The sequence below is a fragment of the Pituophis catenifer genome, unplaced genomic scaffold, assembly GCF_029215685.1.
Source record: "Pituophis catenifer annectens isolate HBS135680 unplaced genomic scaffold, rPitCat1.0.hap2 SCAF_3, whole genome shotgun sequence".
Lineage (NCBI taxonomy): Eukaryota > Metazoa > Chordata > Lepidosauria > Squamata > Colubridae > Pituophis > Pituophis catenifer.
Genome location: NW_027256883.1, coordinates 103,160,009 through 103,178,151, shown reverse-complemented (window position 1 = coordinate 103,178,151; position 18,143 = coordinate 103,160,009). Strand labels below are relative to the sequence as shown.

The 18,143-nt window shown below is 39.8% G+C and overlaps 1 protein-coding gene across 2 annotated transcripts in view; it reads left to right on the top strand.

Annotated features, from left to right (window-relative positions):
* Positions 1 to 18,143, top strand: part of PRKAB2 (protein kinase AMP-activated non-catalytic subunit beta 2) — a 106,034-nt gene that overhangs the window by 30,031 nt on the left and 57,860 nt on the right. The window contains exon 1 of one of the 2 annotated variants that reach the window (XM_070939174.1): positions 4,596 to 4,695. The exons of the other annotated variant lie outside the window; for it this stretch is intronic. The gene's annotated coding sequence lies outside the window, so the exon portion shown is untranslated. Of the gene's footprint in view, positions 1 to 4,595; positions 4,696 to 18,143 lie in introns of those variants that run through there. 2 annotated transcript variants of the gene reach the window in all.

Below are 18,143 nucleotides of genomic sequence, written 5' to 3'. Positions count from 1 at the left end.
AACTAAGGCAGAATATCAGCAAATAGCCCAAGCCTGCAAAGATGAAGTAAGGAAAGCTAAGGCTCATAATGAACAAAGGCTTGCAACAAAATTAAAAAATAACAAAAAAAAGTTTCTTCCAACATGTTAAAAACAAGAAAAAAAATCCAAGGAAACAATTGGTCCATTAGTGGGAGAAAGTGGAAAGAAGGTGACAAGCAACAGGGAGAAAGCAGAACTACTTAACTCACTTTTTGCATCTGTCTGCATCTGATCTCAGAACTACCCTGTTTCCCCCAAAATAAGACATCCCGATAATAAGCCCAATTGGGCTTTTGAGCACATGGCAATAAGGCCAAGCACTTATTTCAGGATTCAAAAAAATATAAGACAGGGTCTTATTTTTGGGGAAATACGGTATATCTATATCTTTGAACTATATCTTTCAAAGATCCTGGATCCTGGGGAACTGCCAGAGGACTGGAAAAGAGCTACTGTAGTTCCCATTTTCAAAAAAGGAAAAAAATAGATCCAAGAAACTACAGACCTATCAGCCTGACCTCAGTTCCAGGGAAGATTCTGGAAAAGATAATCAAGCAATGAATCAGCGAACACCTACAGCAAACAAAGTAATAACCAAAAGCCAACATGGGTTTCTCAAAAACAGATCATGCCAGACTAATCTTATTGCATTCTTTGACAAAGTGACACAATTAGTGGACCAGAGGAATACTGTTGATATAATTTACTTGGACTTCAGTAAGGCATTTGATAAAGTAGACCATAACCAACTACTTGATAAGATAGAAATATGTGGGTTAGATATGTGCATCAGCATCAGATGGATTCGTAACTGTCTGACCAACCACAGTCAACGTGTAGTCCTCAATGCAACTGCATCTACATGGAGGAATGTATAGGGTACCCCAAGGCTCTGTTTTAGGCCCAGTACTCTTCAACATCTTCATCAATGATTTGGACGAGGAGATAGATGGGAAACTCATCAAATTTGCAGATGACACCAAGCTAGCAGGAATAGCCAACACTCCAGAAGGTAGGCTTACGATACAAAAGGATCTTGACAGACTTGAACATTGGGCACTATCTAACAAAATGAAATTCAATAGTGAAAAAAGTAAGGTTCTACATTTAGGCAAAAACAAAATGCACGGGCACAATATATATGGTATCTCACTTAATAGTAATAACTGTGAGAGAGATCTTGGAGTCCTAGTGGACAATCATTTATATATGAGCCAGCAGTGTGTCTTCTGACCTAGGTTCCCTTAGAAAGTATAACTCACATGCTTAGTCCCACAAAATCCTCTTTTATTTAAATGGCTGTGAATTATGGTCATTCACAGCCCTAACATTCTGTGAAGAGTCCGACAGATGTCTGCCAATCTTTCAAGGTAATGCTGATAAGCACCCACCTTTATCTCCCTTGAAATGCTGCCAGAGACCTAATTGCCAATTAGTTTTGTAAGGCCAAACGGAGCACAGAGTCAAACAGAGGTTCTCAGAGTTTGAACCAACCAGAATGAACAGATTGCTTCCTGCAAAGGCTCACACCCATTTGCTCCTCTCTTATGTCTTATGGGAGGGGCCAATCATCTCCAAGCCTTACTCCCAAGTTGCCCTTTTTGTCTTAACTGTTCTTGCCTCCTGGCAGCTCTGCGCATGCACGCACTGGGAACAGGCTCCCCCTGTTCTTCTGCCTCGCTGATGTCAGATTCTGGAGGCTCCGGAGGCAGACATAATTACCAGATGGCCCTGGCCCCCTCTCTGCCTCCGACACAGAGCTCTTGTCCGAGCCTTCCCCAGACTCCAGGACTGGCCCACGTTCCTCTACAACAGTGGTTCTCAACCTGTGGGTCGGGACCCCTTTGGGGGTCGAATGACCCTTTCACAGGGGTCGCCTAAGACCATCGGAAAAGACATATTTTCAATAGTTTTAGGAATAATTTTATGGTTGGGGGTCACCACAACATGAGGAACTGTATTAAAGGGTCACGGCATTAGGAAGGTTGAGAACCACTGCTCTACAACCTTCTCCCTGTCCGAATCTGCTGCCAGCTCTGCTGGCCGCTGGTGGACCACAACAGTGTGCTGCAGCTGCCAAAAAAGCCAACAGTTCTAGGCTGCATAAACAGAGGAATAGAATCAAAATCACATGAAGCAATCCAGTATGGTGTGTGGACACAACACATGGTCCCCTGCCTCATCACGGCTATGGCCCATGGCCATGGCCAAAAACAGACCGTGGGATGGAGTGGGTGACCTCTTAACTAGGGCTTATTTTGGGGGTACAGCTTATTATTAGGCACATGCTAAAATCATGCTAGGGCTTATTTTCTGGGTAGGTCTTATTTTCAGGGAACACGATAGGGAGATATTAGACTGTCTCTGAAACATAGAGGGAAAATCCAGTATTTGATGGCTTGGAAAGACTTCCCTCCCTTAGAAACTGAATAGGTTGAATCCAAACACATTAAGGCATCCAAACTGCTTAAAAAATTCCAAATGTCCATATAAGCCTAGATGACCATCCAATTAATTTTGTATTCTGTATGTATCTCTCCCTCCTTTCTTGTTCTGTAGGACTAACATCTCTGTCAAGGGGGGGCAGTATGTCAAATCTGCCATCTTCTGCTTGGTGCCTTGCTGGCATCCTGCCATCAAAGGCTGGGCGGGGGAGAGGGGACATGGGGGGAAGAAATGGACAATTAACCTATATGAATATGTGGTGGGAAATGACAGCTTGACAGAGAACAGAGCTCAGAACCAGTTTGTGCGAATCTTCATTGGCTGAAGACGAACTGGTCATAGGGGAAGGGCTGGGATGAGGGGAAACATTTTGTTTCCTTTTACATTCCTAAAATATTTCTTTTAGTGCTGGAAAATTAGTTGTAGCCTGACTTTACTGCAGCCAGCATCTTTTAGTAAAAGAACCTATCACTTCATCCAAATGGAGTTGAGCTCTTTCTTTCCTAAGGGATCGGACTGGGGCAAGTCTGACTTGCTTTCAAACTCAGCATCTTGGCATTTACTCAACAAGGTGGTTACTTTGGCAGAGTGCAGAATTCTCTAAAGTGGGGGAGGGGATCTTCCCTGCTCCTGGGCACTCAAAAACAGAATGGTGACACTGGGAGGAGCCTAAGATGGCATTTGTTTCTTCACAGGTCCACAGGTTTGTTTCTTCACAGGTTCACTGACCTGGGACTATCTAACATTTAAAAAAATATTAATGATTTTTATATAAATAAAAGATTGACATGAAAATGTATAAAGGGTAACAAAAAGTGCAAGAAATAGTACAGATACAAAAGATTTATTCCACAAATAGATTTAGGACAAAAAAAGATATAAAGTATCTAAAGAAACTACTTCCAATCTTCTTTAAACAGTTAGTGTCATTATGACTCCTCTTTTTAAGATTAGATTACATGGTTCCCTTTTTCCTTGTATTTTATTATTTATTAAATAGGTTAATATAGCTGCCCAACTCACACACTGTGACTCTAGCTGGCATACATTACAAATCAACAATATAAAAACCCCTTAAACACACATACATATCTGTGATAGTAAACACAAGCCACATGATTGGCTCCAAATCAACCTGGAGTACCCAGGCCCAATGATAGAAATATGTTTTCATGGCCTTCTAACAAGGGACCGCCTTTATTTCTGCAGGAAGAATGTTCCAAAGGGAGGAAGGCATACAGAGAAGGACCTCCTGTAGATCCAAAAATCACCATTTCCCTTTTTTTAATTTTCAACAGAAAGTCCATAAAAGGTTTCAAGGTTGTTGTTTTTTTTTTTTTTTTATAAAAGTACAAATTGTTTTATCCCTGACCAAACAGGTCAATTTTGCATTTCTGAAAATTCTGCCATCTTCATAATCCACTCCTCCATTGTGGGTATTTCACTATTACTCCATTTTGGTGCACATAAGTCTGCTGCAATTACCAGGTACAAAACCAATCTTCTGGCCTGGCCGGATAAGGAGGTTTGCAAAAATCCGAGCAACTAGTAGATAACAAGGGAGAGTTTGCACTTCACATTCTATCTTTAAAGATGGACACTGAGATTCCTATATTCAGCGGCAGCCACTTTTTCTTCTCATGCTCTCGCGACTGAATATTTTTTTTTCCTGACGTTAGAGTTTTTGTCCTGCTAAGAGGGTTTTCTGTTTCATGGTCGTTAGGCAGAACAAGAGGGTCGGCTGGTTGCTTTACTGGATCATTAGTTTCGTTCAGCTGCGCCTCTTTACAAAGAATTTCCATGCCAGAATTTGCTACCGAAAGATGCTTCTTACTCTGAGCTTTGTATTCCCAATTTTTACTTACCTTTTGCCCAGGTCTACCCGATTGTAACTGAAAAAAATCAGGACAACATCAAATGGCAACCTTCCTTTTTCCTGGGCTACTTTTCTCGGAGATTTCTGTTAGTAAGAGGAAGCTCGACGGCTTCCAACGCTCTTTTACCATTGTCGTCATCGCCCTTTGGGCGTGCTTTGTCCGGCGCATAGTGGAGAAAAAAGTCTAGCGCTTTGCGCACGCGCCGCCCTTCGATTTCTATTTCTGGTCATTTTGGTATCAGGCGATTGTGAATAAGCAGCAGTCTGTCGGGAATAATTTATCCAGGTGAATTCTTTGCCTTGGATAGCGCTCTCCTGGGGAAGAAACCAGCGAGCACAAGGAAGAAATAAGGGTAAAAGTTCTACAAATTCTCGGTTTCATGGATGAAAGTCAAGTCTGAGGCGGCGCGTGTTTTAGTGTAGGGAAAGGCAGTTCTCCGCGAACTGCTCGAAAAAGTGGCTGCTCCCGGCGTCGCATCCCAGAGTGACGCCAATCTGGGAATCTAGCGCCGATTGCCCGTCGCTCACTTGAATGAGTGGGGGTTCCGGTGTGGATTATAAAACACGGAGAGCACGTGTGAGTGCTATATTCAATCCCTGAGGGATAAAAGTGGCGTGCCTTAAATCTCATGAATTTCAGTGGAATTGAGGCTAGCAACTCTAATCGGTTTATGCATCTTCTTCCCGTAACGGTCATGGTGGGATCCTTCTTGCCTGCCCTCTTCTTTCTTCGGAAGGTCGCAGGACTGTGCAGGAGTTGATACACTTTGGTCTCATTCTTTAAAAATGGTTTTAGAAAAATATTCTGCAGTTAAAGAAAGATGCATCCTGGCTTTTTTCCACAAATAGAATTAGGACAAGAAAAGCCCAGCTTTGCCTGATCAAGGACTGATTCCCAGGAATTTTGTCCGAGGTAATAAATAGAATTTGAGATAACATGACTCAGCGGTCTCAGATGGCAATATAGAAATCTATTTATTCCATTCATTTCTTAGCATTTCCATATCACATTTATTGATAAGTATCTACAGAAAATAATAGGGTTTTTTTTAGTGTCAAAGGATTTAAGAAGTTCTAGTATCTCAGCTGTCTCAGAATCTAAGAATAATGCTAGTCCAAACAATATTAACAAATATAACTACATATGTTGCCATGTAGACAATAAATTTCTCTTAACATGTTAGAAATTCATCTTCATTACTTATCAATTGATCCAAAATCAGTATCTCCACTTACGACCAATGTTTCCATATCATATTTTCCCCAATTTTTAAAATTTAGTTTCCCCATAAAGTTAATTAGCATAGGAAAAGTCAAATATTTTTTTAGGCATTATGTCCCATATGTTTCTGATATAATTGTTTCCAGAGATACTAGAGGGTTAGTATACTATTAACTAAGTTATCTTTCAGTATATGCATACCTGGAAATATGGATTCCATACAAATATAGAACTGATATTTCTTAAATGGATGTTCAGTTATAGGCATCAATTCCAATTTCCACAAAATGCACTAAAATAGAGCCTTGGTAGTACAAGGGTTTAAAGCACCCTGTTATTAAGCTGCTTAAGACCAGCTGCCTGCAATTACTGCAGGGTTCGAATCTCGCCAAGGCTCAAGGTTGACTCAGCCTTCCATCCTTTCTAAGGTAGGTGAAATGAGGACCCAGTTTGTGGGGGCAATAAGCTGACTTTGTATAAATATACAAAAAGGATGAAGGCTATTGCTGAGCACATTGTAAGCCGCCCTGAGTCTTCGGAGAAGGGCGGCATATAAATCAAATTAAAAAAAAAATATATCCCTAGGAATAGAAATAGAATACAAATAGAAAGTTCTGAAGGAGCTGGCAGATGTGATTGTCATGATCCCGATTAACGAACCCAAGCAAATCAGAACTCTGAGGCTGAGGTCTTCCTCTAAAAACTCATTTATTGGGCACATCATATCGGCATGATCAAATGGAAAGCCAACTCTAAATGTTTTCCACAGTTTCTTTTTTTTAAAAAAAATATTTTATTGTTAAGAAATTATAATAATACAGTTTTTGTCCATCCGGTTACATAGTATAGGAAAAGGAAATAAATAAGAATACAGATATATGTACATATAGATAATCTTTGCTACTCAGTTACATAGTATATAAATATGTACTTATACTGATATGTGCTTATATCATTCTTAATGTATATATATATAATAGGTCTTTAAAGGTAAATTAATAAATACATAAGTCATATCTTTTGCTTACCTATATAACCTTTCCTTACTTCATTTTACTTTCTACAATCTGCGGTACATCTTCTCTTACTATGTCATTTGACTATTTCTTGTACTCAAATCTAGTTTCTTCCATTTTTTTTAATTTCATTTTCCTCTTCTCTAACCACCCGTACCACTTGTCCCACACGCTATAATAGTCAGTATCTTCTCTGTCATTGATTTCCAATGTTAATTTATTCATCTCGGCACATTCCATTATTTTACCGATTACTTGTTCCTTAATTGGTATTTTTTTCTCTTTCCATTGTTGAGCAAAAGAGATTCTTGCTGCTGTTATTATATGCACTGCTAGGTATTTCTTCTTTTTTACCATTTCCGTCTTCAGAATTCCCAGGAGGAATATTTTAGGATCTAATTCAAAAGTTTCACCTATTATTTCTGAAAGCCAATTGCCAATCATCTTCCAATATTTTTTAGCTTGAGGGCAGGTCCACCAGCAATGGTAAAAAGTGCCTTGCTGATGTCCGCACTTCCAACACTTTGGACTTAGGTTGGGATAAATTTTGGCAATCCTAGCTGGTGCTAGGTGCCACCTATAGATCATCTTATACTGGTTCTCCTTGTATGTGGTTGCCTTGGTGAGTCTTACATTGTTATTCCATATTTGGTCCCATTCTTCCAAATTTATATTTTTCCCAATATTTTTGGCCCATGCTAACATTGGATCTTTAACCACCTCCTCCATCAGGTCATATTCTACCAAATAATTGTACAATTTAGCCAGTAATTTATTGTCTGTGCTCATCCAAATCATATCGAAATCTTTGCTACCCATTTCTATACCGTATTGTTCTTTATCTTTTTTGTACCTTGATTTTATCTGTGCGTATGTCCACCATTCTATGTGAGTACCTTGTTCTTTTAACTGTTCTATTGTTTTGAGATTTCCTGCCTTGTCTAATATTTCTTTATATTTCACCGTTTTACCAAGTTCCAGAACGTTTGGGTATATTATCGCCTCCATAGTTGAGAGCCAACTGGGGATTTTAGTATAATGTTTTCGTCTTATTTCTTCCCAGGTTAACTTCAATATATCCCTCAATTTGTGTTTATTAAAGTATGTTTTTGTTTTTTTCCCTGTTTCCCATAGGAAGGCATGCCAGCCTTTCTGAAGATCATGCCCTTCTAACATTAAAATTCTTTTGTTCGCCAAGGTTGCCCAATCTTTTAGCCAAACTAGAATTGCTGCTTTATGATAAGTTTCCCAAATAGGTAGTCCAAGCCCTCCTCTATCTTTTTTATCTTGTAAACTCCTAATTGCTATTCTTGGCTTTTTTCCTCCCCAAATAAATTTCCTAATGATGGCATCAAGTTCTCTGAAAAATTTTTTGTCTAATTTAATTGGCGCCGTTTAAAACAGATACAACAATTTAGGTAAGACACTCATTTTGATTGTCGCTATCCTTCCTAAAAAGGAAATCTGGAGCTTCCCCCATTTCTCTAAGTCTTGTTTTATGCTTTTTACCAAAGGGACATAATTGTCCTCTTTGAGGGCCGAATATTTTGTTGAGATCCACACTCCCAGGTATTTAACTTTCTTCACAATTTGTATTCCCATGGATTTCTCCAGGGCTTCTTTCTGATTTTTCGTCATATTTTTGGTGAGCATTTTGGTTTTAGATTTGTTTAATTTGAGCCCCGCTACTTCTCCATACTTGTCAAGTACATCCAATATTTGTATGCCTGTTTCCACCGGTTCTTCCATGATTAAGACGACATCATCCGCGAACGCTTGGACTTTATATATTTCCTTCCTGATTTTAAGCCCTTTAATTTGGTCACTCTCCCTAATCTTCTTTAATAACACTTCTAGTGCCAATATATACAGAAGTGGTGACATTGGGCATCCCTGTCTTACTCCTTTACTGATCTGAAATGTTTTAGTGAGTTCGTCGTTTACTAAGATGTTAGCCCTTTGCTTCTCGTAAATCGTGTTTATTGTGTTTGCAAAATTTTGTCCAAATCCCATTATATCAATTTGTTGCTTTATAAATTCCCAATTCAAATTGTCGAAGGCCTTCTGGGCGTCTAAAAAAACTAATGCCACCTCTTTGTCCGGGTGTTCCTCATAATATTCTATCACATCCAGAATCGTCCTTGTGTTATTCCTAATTTGCCTCCCTGGGAGGAATCCATTCTGGTCACTATGTATTATCTTATTGAGGATTCTTTTTAGTCTTTCCGCTAATATGCTCATGTATATTTTATAATCAATATTGAGAAGAGAAATTGGTCTATAATTCTGTATCAATTTGGTATCTGTTCCTTCTTTTGGTAGGAGTGTAATATAAGCCTCTCTCCAAGATTCTGGTATTTTATTTTTCAGTAGGGCCTCATTAAAAATTTCAAGCATTCTTGGAAGTAGAATGTCTTCTAATTCTAAGTTTTTATATAATTCCCCTGGGAATCCATTTGGGCCTGGAGATTTATTCTTTTTCAGTTTGGCAATTGCTGTTTTTAACTCTGTCAATGTAATCTCTTTATTCAACATCTCTTTTTCCTCCTCTCCGATCTGTGGCATTCCCTCCTCCAATAGATATTGTTTTACTTTCTCTTTGGGAATATCTTCTTCTTTATATAAAGATGCATAGTATTCGCGTGCTATTTCCAGTTTTTCTTCCTCCTTGGTTACAATGTGGCCTTCCAGGTCCTCTAATTGGAAAATAATTCCTTTCTCTCTCTCTTTTTTAATTCTATAGGACAACCACCTGCCTGGCTTATTGGCGTTCTCAAAATAATATTGTTTTGTTCTCTTAATTTCATGTGCTAATTTTTCTTGATCCATTATATTTAGTTTATGACGAATGGTCATCCAATTTTCTTTTATTGTTTCATTATCAGGGTTTTGTTGTGCCTCTTTCTCTGCCTTTGCCAGTTCTTCTAGCAATGTTCTTTGAGCTTCTCTCCTCTCTTTGTTTCTGTATGCTCCGTATGCTATCATTAGGCCTCTTAAATAGGCCTTCATCGTATCCCAGATTATTCCCCGATCCATTGGTTCTTTTTCATTTTCTTCAAAAAAGTTTGTTAGCTCCCCTCTAACTTTATCAATATTTTTTTTGTCTCGTAGGAATTGTATGTTCATTCTCCATCTCGTATTCTTTCTCTTATATCTACTCTTCCATCTAATTTCCAGTGGGTTATGGTCTGCCCAGGTGTTGGGTAAGATCTCTGCTGATACAATGTCCATTCCCATATTCCTGCTCACCCACATCATATCTATTCGAGACCATGATTTATTAGGATTAGAATAGAAAGTGTACTGTCTTTTATTGGGGTGTAATGTTCGCCAAATGTCTACGAGATTTAGTTCATCGACTAAGTTGAAGAAGGTTTTTGGTAGATTTTTCCTTTTTTTCTTTTGTCCTCTGGGTCTTTTATGATCTTTATTCGCGTCTACCACTCCATTGAAGTCCCCAATGATGCAAATATTGTTATTATCCATTCTCCTTATTATTTCTCGCATTTTATTGTAAAACTCTTTCATATTTTTGTTTGGAGCGTAGATCGCTGCTATTAATATTGGAGAGTTGCCTCTCTTAATTTCAACTATTAGTAATGTACCTTTTGGATCTGCATATTTCAATTCTGTTTTTATCTCTTTTTTGATATATAGTGCCACCCCTCTCTTCTTTTTCATGGCTAAGGAGGTATAAAGATTCCCCAATTTTTTATATTCCAAATATTTTTTGTCTTCTTGTTTAATATGTACCTCCTGGAGACAGACTATATCTACATTTTGAGTGACTAATTTGTTAAAGAAAGTTTTTCTTTTTTTATAATCATTAAGTCCATTTACGTTGATCGATAGGATTTTCCAATCATCCATCCTTTTTGCCTTGTGTTGTTTTACTTGAATTTAAGGTTGGTGTTTGCTCAAACCGCTCTTTGTGGTCTTTGTTTCTTCCCTGCTTCTCTGCTTTCTTTCTCTTCCTTCTCTTTCTCCTCTAAACTCTCTTTCCCCTCTGGGGTCCCTTCTTTGGATCTTCTTTGGGTGAGTTCCTCTTCTGTGGTAGCTGCTTCCAATTCCTCTTTACTACTCTGTTCATCTTCTGACCCTCTCAGTTGGTCAAGGAATTCTTGAGCCTCCACCAGGCTGTTTATTTTAATTTTCCTCCCTTGCCATGTAACCAGCATACCCTCTGGCAAGGTCCATCTGAAGAGTATATTCCTTTTGTTCAACTGTATGGCGAGGAATCTATAGTCTCTTCGTTGTTCTCTCACCCTCCTCGGCACTTGCTTCAAGACAACCACCTCCCTTTCCTTATAGTTGATTGGTTTTTCCTTTACCATTTTATAAAAAATATCTTTAACTTTCTTCGGTGCAAATCTTATGTGTACCTCTCTAGGTAGTTTGTTCCGTCTGGCGTAGTTCGTCTGTACCCTGTACACCTCGTCCAGTTCTTTTATTATGTCGTCTGTATCTTGTTGAAGAACCTCCGCTATTAATTCTGCCAGTACTTGGCCCAGGTTTTCGTCCTTATCTTTTGCAATGTTTTGGAAACGCAGATAGAAAGAAGCTCTATCCATTTCCAGCTGCGTAATCGAATCTTCCAGATAATAATAATAATAATAATAATAATAATAATAATAATAATAATAATAATAATAATAATAATAATAATAATAATTTTATTTCTATACCGCCCTTCTCCCGAAGGACTCAGGGCAGTGTACAGCCTATTTAAAAACAGAATAAACATCAATTTAAAATAATTTAAAAGTATTAAATAAATTTGGCTTAATTTAAAAACCCCAAAAATTTAAAACATCCAATTAAAAATTATGTTGCTAACCCAGCCTGGCGGAACAATAGGGTCTTGAGTGCGCAGCGAAATACCCGGAGGTCAGAAATCTTACGAATTTCCGGGGGCAGTTCATTCCACAGGGCTGGGGCTCCCACAGAGAAGGCCCTCCCCCTGGATGTCGCCAGCCGACATGACTTGGCCGATGGCACCCTGAGGAGACCCTCTCTGTGGGAGCGAACTGGCCTGTGGGAGGCTATTGGTGGCAGAAGACGGTCTCGAAGGTACCCGGGTCCTATGCCATGGAGTGCTTTAAAGGTGGTGACCAACACCTTGAATCGCACCCGGAAGACCACTGGGCGCCAGTGCAGCTCGCGCAGGAGGGGTGTCACGTGGGCGCAACGGGTTGCACCCATAACCACCCGCGCGGCCGCATTCTGGACCAGTTGGAGCCTCTGAGTGCTCTTCAAGGGGAGCCCCATGTAGAGAGCATTGCAATAGTCCAACCGGGAGGTAACAAGGGCGTGAGTGACTGTGCGCAGGGTGTCCCGATCCAGAAAGGGCTGCAACTGGCGAATCAGGCGAACCTGATAAAAGGTCCCCCTGGTTACAGCCGTCATATGTTCTTCTAAAGACAGCCGTGCATCCAGGAGGACACCCAGATTGCGAGCCCTCTCTGTGGGGGGCAAAGATTCACCCCCAATAGTCAGCGATGGCACCTGCTGACTATATTGGGACGCCGGAAGGCACAACCACTCAGTCTTGGAAGGGTTGAGTCTGAGCCTGTTCCTCCCCATCCAGACCCGCACGGCTTCCAGGCAGCGAGACATCACATCAAGGGCATCGTTGGGGTGGTCTGGGGTGAAGATGTACAGCTGAGTGTCGTCAGCGTACAGGTGACACTTCACCCCAAAACCACGGATGATCTCACCCAGCAGCTTCACATAAATGTTGAACAGGAGGGGCGAGAGGACCGACCCTTGCGGCTCTCCCCATGCGAGATGCCTCGAGGTCGACCTCTGTCCCCCTGCCAACACAAACTGCGAGCGGTCGGAGAGGAAGGAGGAGAACCACCGCAGAACGGTGCCCCCTATTCCTAACCCCCTCAACCGCCGCAGCATGATACCATGGTCGATGGTATCAAAAGCCGCTGAGAGATCTAATAGGACTAGGACAGAGGAACAACCCCTGTCCCGAGCCCTCCAGAGATCATCCACCAACGCGACCAATGCCGTTTCTGTGCTGTGCCCCTGCCTGAAGCCCGACTGGCACGGGTCCAGATAGATAGCTTCATCCAGGTGTCGGGGAAGCTGTCGTGCCACCACGCTCTCAACAACCTTCGCCACAAAACGAAGGTTGGAGACCGGACGATAGTTGGCTAATTCAGCCGGGTCCAGGGAAGGCTTCTTGAGGAGGGGCCTCACTACCGCCTCTTTCAAGGCGGCAGGAAAGGCACCCTCGCTCAAAGAAGCAGTTATAATCTCCTGGAGCCAGCCTCGTGTAACCTCCCGGGAGGCCAGTACCAACCAGGAGGGACACGGGTCCAATAAACACGTGGCGGCACTAATCTTACCCAGAACCCTGTCCACATCCTCGGGAGCCACAGGATCAAACTCCAAACAGATCCCTGTTCTGGGCCGTTAATTTTTGATCTACTGTCTCTAGGTTCTTCTCTTGTTGTTCAATCTTAGATTCCATTTTTTGTATTCTCTGTTCATTCTTTTGTATAGCTTGTTGTATGTCACTCATTTTCTGGTCAGTGCTTTGTATGTCTGTTTTCAATTCTTGATGATTGCTGGACATCTTCTCTTGCATTAAGAGCATTGTCTCTTGAATCGTTGCTAATGACAACTGCATCACTTGCATTGTTGGAATCACTGATGATTTCTCGCTTTTTGATAGCCCTTCTATCGACTTTTGGGTTGCAGGGGACGACATTGTAATTGTGGGGTTTGAGAAGCTGGAGGTTACTTTCTTTCCTGTTTTTGCCACAGTGGATGCAAGACTTGTCATCTCCCTCAACACTTTCGCCTGTTCTCTGACTATCTTTTCTATGTTCCTCCAAATAATAATCCACTAATTGTTTTTCCCTTTACTTAGATTAACAGGACTAGGAATTGTTTTAAAATATTCCCAATTTGCAGACAAATATTAAATAGCACAATCAAACAGTTTAAAGACAATATTTCTTATTTAGTTTAAATTCTGATTATCAATTAATTAAATTCTCAATTCATAAAAAGGCTCTCAGTACATATATATATATAGTCAGCAGGAGGCCAGTAAGTTAATGCTCAATAGCCAATCAGTAAACAATTCATTAATTAATATAAGATAAATCACTGTTAAAAAAAATTTAATCCTTAATAATATTAGGCAATATAGTCAATCTATGCACATAACAAACAAAAAAAAAGGAAAACAAGAAAAGAGAATAGATCCTAATATGACTATGCAGATATTTAACCTTATAATACACTAGTTATTTGATGCAATACGAGTTATATTCAACTTTGTAAATATGTTAATTAGCTACGTTATATTGATATTTTTAATACTTTAAATATGTAAATACTTTAAATACTTTAAATACTTATATAGATACTTTAAATACTTTAAATGTATAAAGAAGAAAAAATAGATATAAATATATTGTAAATATAGACTAATTTTAAACTAATAATAATCTATGTAGGTACAAATTTTTATTCAGTTCTTCTTAGTCCCTTCAGGAACCACACTTGTTAAAGTCTGTGCAGGAAAGTATGATAGTTTAATATCACCCATTTTATTTCTCGCTTCTTTAGAATCTTATGAGAATGAGTTTAATTATTCCGCTTGTCACTTCCTGGTACTCCTTCTTTCCTCTCTAGCTCTTCATTGTTCTTCTCGTTGGTATCAAGTATGGTTGCACTTCCGGTCCTAATTTCCGGTCGTTCTCCTTTCCAATCAGCAAAATCTTTTTCCTACGTCTTCAGAGCTCTCTTGATCGATCCACACAGCAAGTTACATCCAAATCAGGTAGCGCCGCTGTTCCGCTTGCCAATCTCTCCTTCTTGTTTCTTGCCGGCCTGTCTGCGATCCTATCAGCTGTCAAATCCTCCTCTTTCTTTCAGTCGCCGTTTTTTCCTCCTATGAGAACTTTCGATCCGACCCAGCCAGCAAAGCTCTTGCCGATCTCAGGCGTGCTCTAGAAGAAGTGGTTACGAGTGCACTCCGCCTCTCTTTCCCGGAATTTTTGCTTCCTGTCTCATTAGCTATCGTGGCTTCGAGTCTGCCATTAACAGGCAGACGCGCTCCGTTAGATTGACAGTGGATATCGGTCCCGCCGGGTGGGTTTGCGCTCCACCACTCGACTCACCGAAGCCCCACTTGTCTGCGAAGCCCTCCAGGCTTCCACGCCTCGAAGGGTCCCCAAAACGTAGCGTTAAGTGGCAGTGGGAAGGAGCGATCGCTCTTACCATGCCATGTCGCCACAAGTCACCAACTGGAAGTCTCTTTCCACAGTTTCAGTATAATTAAAATAGGAAATAACACCCTCTCTAAGTCACAGGTCATGTTTGCCAATTAGGTTAATTGGCAGGCTCTCCAGGCACTGCTCCCCATCTCTATCCACACCCATAGAGATGACCTTGGTTCCCATAAGAAAGTTACGTGTTTTTTTCTAGCAACATATTTCATTCCCCACCCCCCTCTGTGTGGCAACTGAGGAATAGAAAAATGGCTTTTGCCAGGTTCGATTCAAAGTTGATGGTGATAATTGGAACCACTGAACAAAATATTTCAGAGCCCCTGGAGCACGGGTAAACTGGCAGATTGGAAAAGAGGTGATGTTCCAATTTTCAAAAAAGGGAAAAAAATTGCAACCAGGAAACTATAAACTAATCAACTTGACATCAATAGGCAGCAAAATCCTAGAAAAAAAAATAAGCAGATTTGCAAGAAGCTAGAAATGAACAAGGTGATTAATAGAAGCCAACATGGGTTTGTTTTAAAAACTGTTCCAAACAAATCTTATTGCCTTCTTTAATAAAGTGACTAAGTCAAGGAAATGTTGTTGACATACAGTAATTTACTTAAACTTAATTAAGACATTTGACAAAGTAGATCACAGCCTACTTCTAGATAAGATAAAACCGTATGGGATAGATGGATTCATAGTTGGCTGACCAACTGCACTCAGTGTGTGGTCTTTGAGGAAACTATCTACATGGAGGGAACATGCAGTGCACCTCAAAGTTTTGTATTCTTTAACATCTTCATAAATGATCTAGATGAGGGGATAGAGGGAGTGCTCATCAAATTAGCAGATAACAAAGCTAGGGGGAGTTGCTACCACTTTGGAAGACAGGCTCAAGAATCAGAAGGATCTTGACAGACTTGCGCTTGATCCCTAACTAGCAAGATGCAGCTAGGTGGTGAGGAAAGTAAGATCCTGCACTTAGGCAGGAAAAACCAAATGCAAAGGTACAGAATAGCCAGTACCTAGCTCAACAGTACTAACTCTGAGAGGGATCGGGGTATCCTAGTGGTATAAGCCAGCAGTGTGCTGCAACTGCCAAAAATGTTGATTCAAAATGTTGATCAACAGAGGAATAGCATCAAGATCATGAGAAGTGATAGTACCTCTTTATATTACACTAGTGAGGCCACATCTGGAATACTATATCCAATTCTGGTCAAAAAAAAAAAATGCTGAGATCCTAGAAAGTGCAGAAAAGACTAACAAAGATGAGGAGAAGTCTGGAGGCTAAATAAATTATTAAGGAAACTAGCTACCATGTTTCTCCAAAAATAAGACCCTGTCTTATATTTTTTTTGAACCCTGAAATAAGCGCTTGGCCTTATTGCCATATGCTCAAAAGCCCGATTGGGCTTATTATCAGGGGATGTCTTATTTTGGGGTAAACAGGGTATGTCTAGCCTAATTAAGAGGATGATTAGAGGTTACATGATAGCTCTCTTCCAGTACTTGAGGTGCTGTCACACAGAAGAGGGGGTGGACCTATTCTCCAAAGAACCTGAGGGTAGGACAAGAAGCAATGGGTGGAAGTTCATTGAAGAGAAATCCAACCTGGAACTAAGGAGAAATTTCCTGACAGTAAGAACAATTAATCAGTGGAACAGCTTGCCTCCCAGAGTTGTAGATGCCCCATCTCTGGAGGTTTTCAAGAAAATATTGGACAACCATTTTTCTGGGATGGTATATGGTCTTCTACCTTTGGCAGGGGATTGGACTGGAAGACTTCCAAGGTTTCTTCCAGACTTACGATTCCTTTCTGTTCTGTTCTAATAATAGTGGAACTGAATGTCTGGTTACACAAGTAAGTCTCAGAAAGAGAGATCTGGTTTCAAGGAACATAGTCCAAATTATTGGTGAAGTGCTGTCATTGGTTTGAGCAATACCCTTTAAGGATTCAGAGATTATGAAACAGGTGTTGATGCCAAACAACTTTGCAGAAGCCATTTACCTGATTCAATGTTGCCACACTGCATGGGAGGGGGGAAGTAGGCTGGAATGCTTTGCTAGACACAACATAGATCTTTCTTATGAGAATCAAGGTCATCTCCTGGGCGATGAAGGAAGGAGGAGATGAATACATGAGAAGTCCGCCACCTAATTGAGCAACATGGTTAATGACACTGGAGGGAAGGGGTCATTACTGGTTTTAACTATACTGTAACTGCGGGGAAAGTCAGAGTTGGCTATCCTTTGAAGTGTACCGATATGTTTTATCCAGTAAAAAAGTTCTTTGAGGAAGTGCTTGACCTCAAAGTTCTGATTTGCTTGGGTTCATCAGTTGGAACCTTTACAACAGGTTGAATGGCAGGACAACCAATATAATAAAGAAATTATGTCTTATGAAGAGAGAACGAAGAAACTAGATATGTTTACTTTGAGAAGAGATGAGTGATGATGGATATGATGGGATTCTTCAAATAACTTGAATCAATTAGAAGACGAATGGATTTCCCACCAATGTTAGGAAAACTTTCCCAATGTAAGACCAGTTTGGCAGTAGAACCAGTTATCCTGGGAGATAATAGACTTCTTTTCATATAGTGCTTTTTTTTTGCAAAAAGTTTTTTTTTTTCCCCAAACACACAAATTACATCTTTTCAGAACAGAGCTTTGATCCAGTCATCAATTTGTTAATTTTTTGTCATCTTTAACAAAATTTTATATATTCTATTTTGCCATAACACTTATTTCTTAATCTTAAATCACATATTTCCACTAATAACCAGGGTGGATTTGATTTAAATTGAGTCGATTTAAATCATGATTTAAATCACTGGTAAAAAGACTTGATTTAAATCAACTCGATTTAAATCATAATTTTTAAAGAGCAACTGTCATCTCTGCTACTCCTTTGACCCGCTGTTGAATCATCGATAGTCCCAGTGTTGCAGAACATACAGCCTTGTGCTACATAACTAAGCTCCATTTCATGCTGAATAAATTAAATTATTTATGTATCTTAAATAGAAAACTATCTTACGATAGATTTTTACCCCAAAAGTTTTTTATTAAAATAAATTCAATAAAAATCAAAAAAATCCAACTTAAATCAAAAAAATCCGATTTTGTTGATTTTTTTAAAAAAATCATTGATTTTTATCCACCCTGACTAATACCATCTTAGAAAAAGTTTACTCATATTTACTTAATCAATATAATTACCCTTCTATTAACCCACCTTAAATCTTAATTCAATTAATACGTCATAATACATTTCACAATTCTTACCCTAAATCCTCACTGTTAACAATATA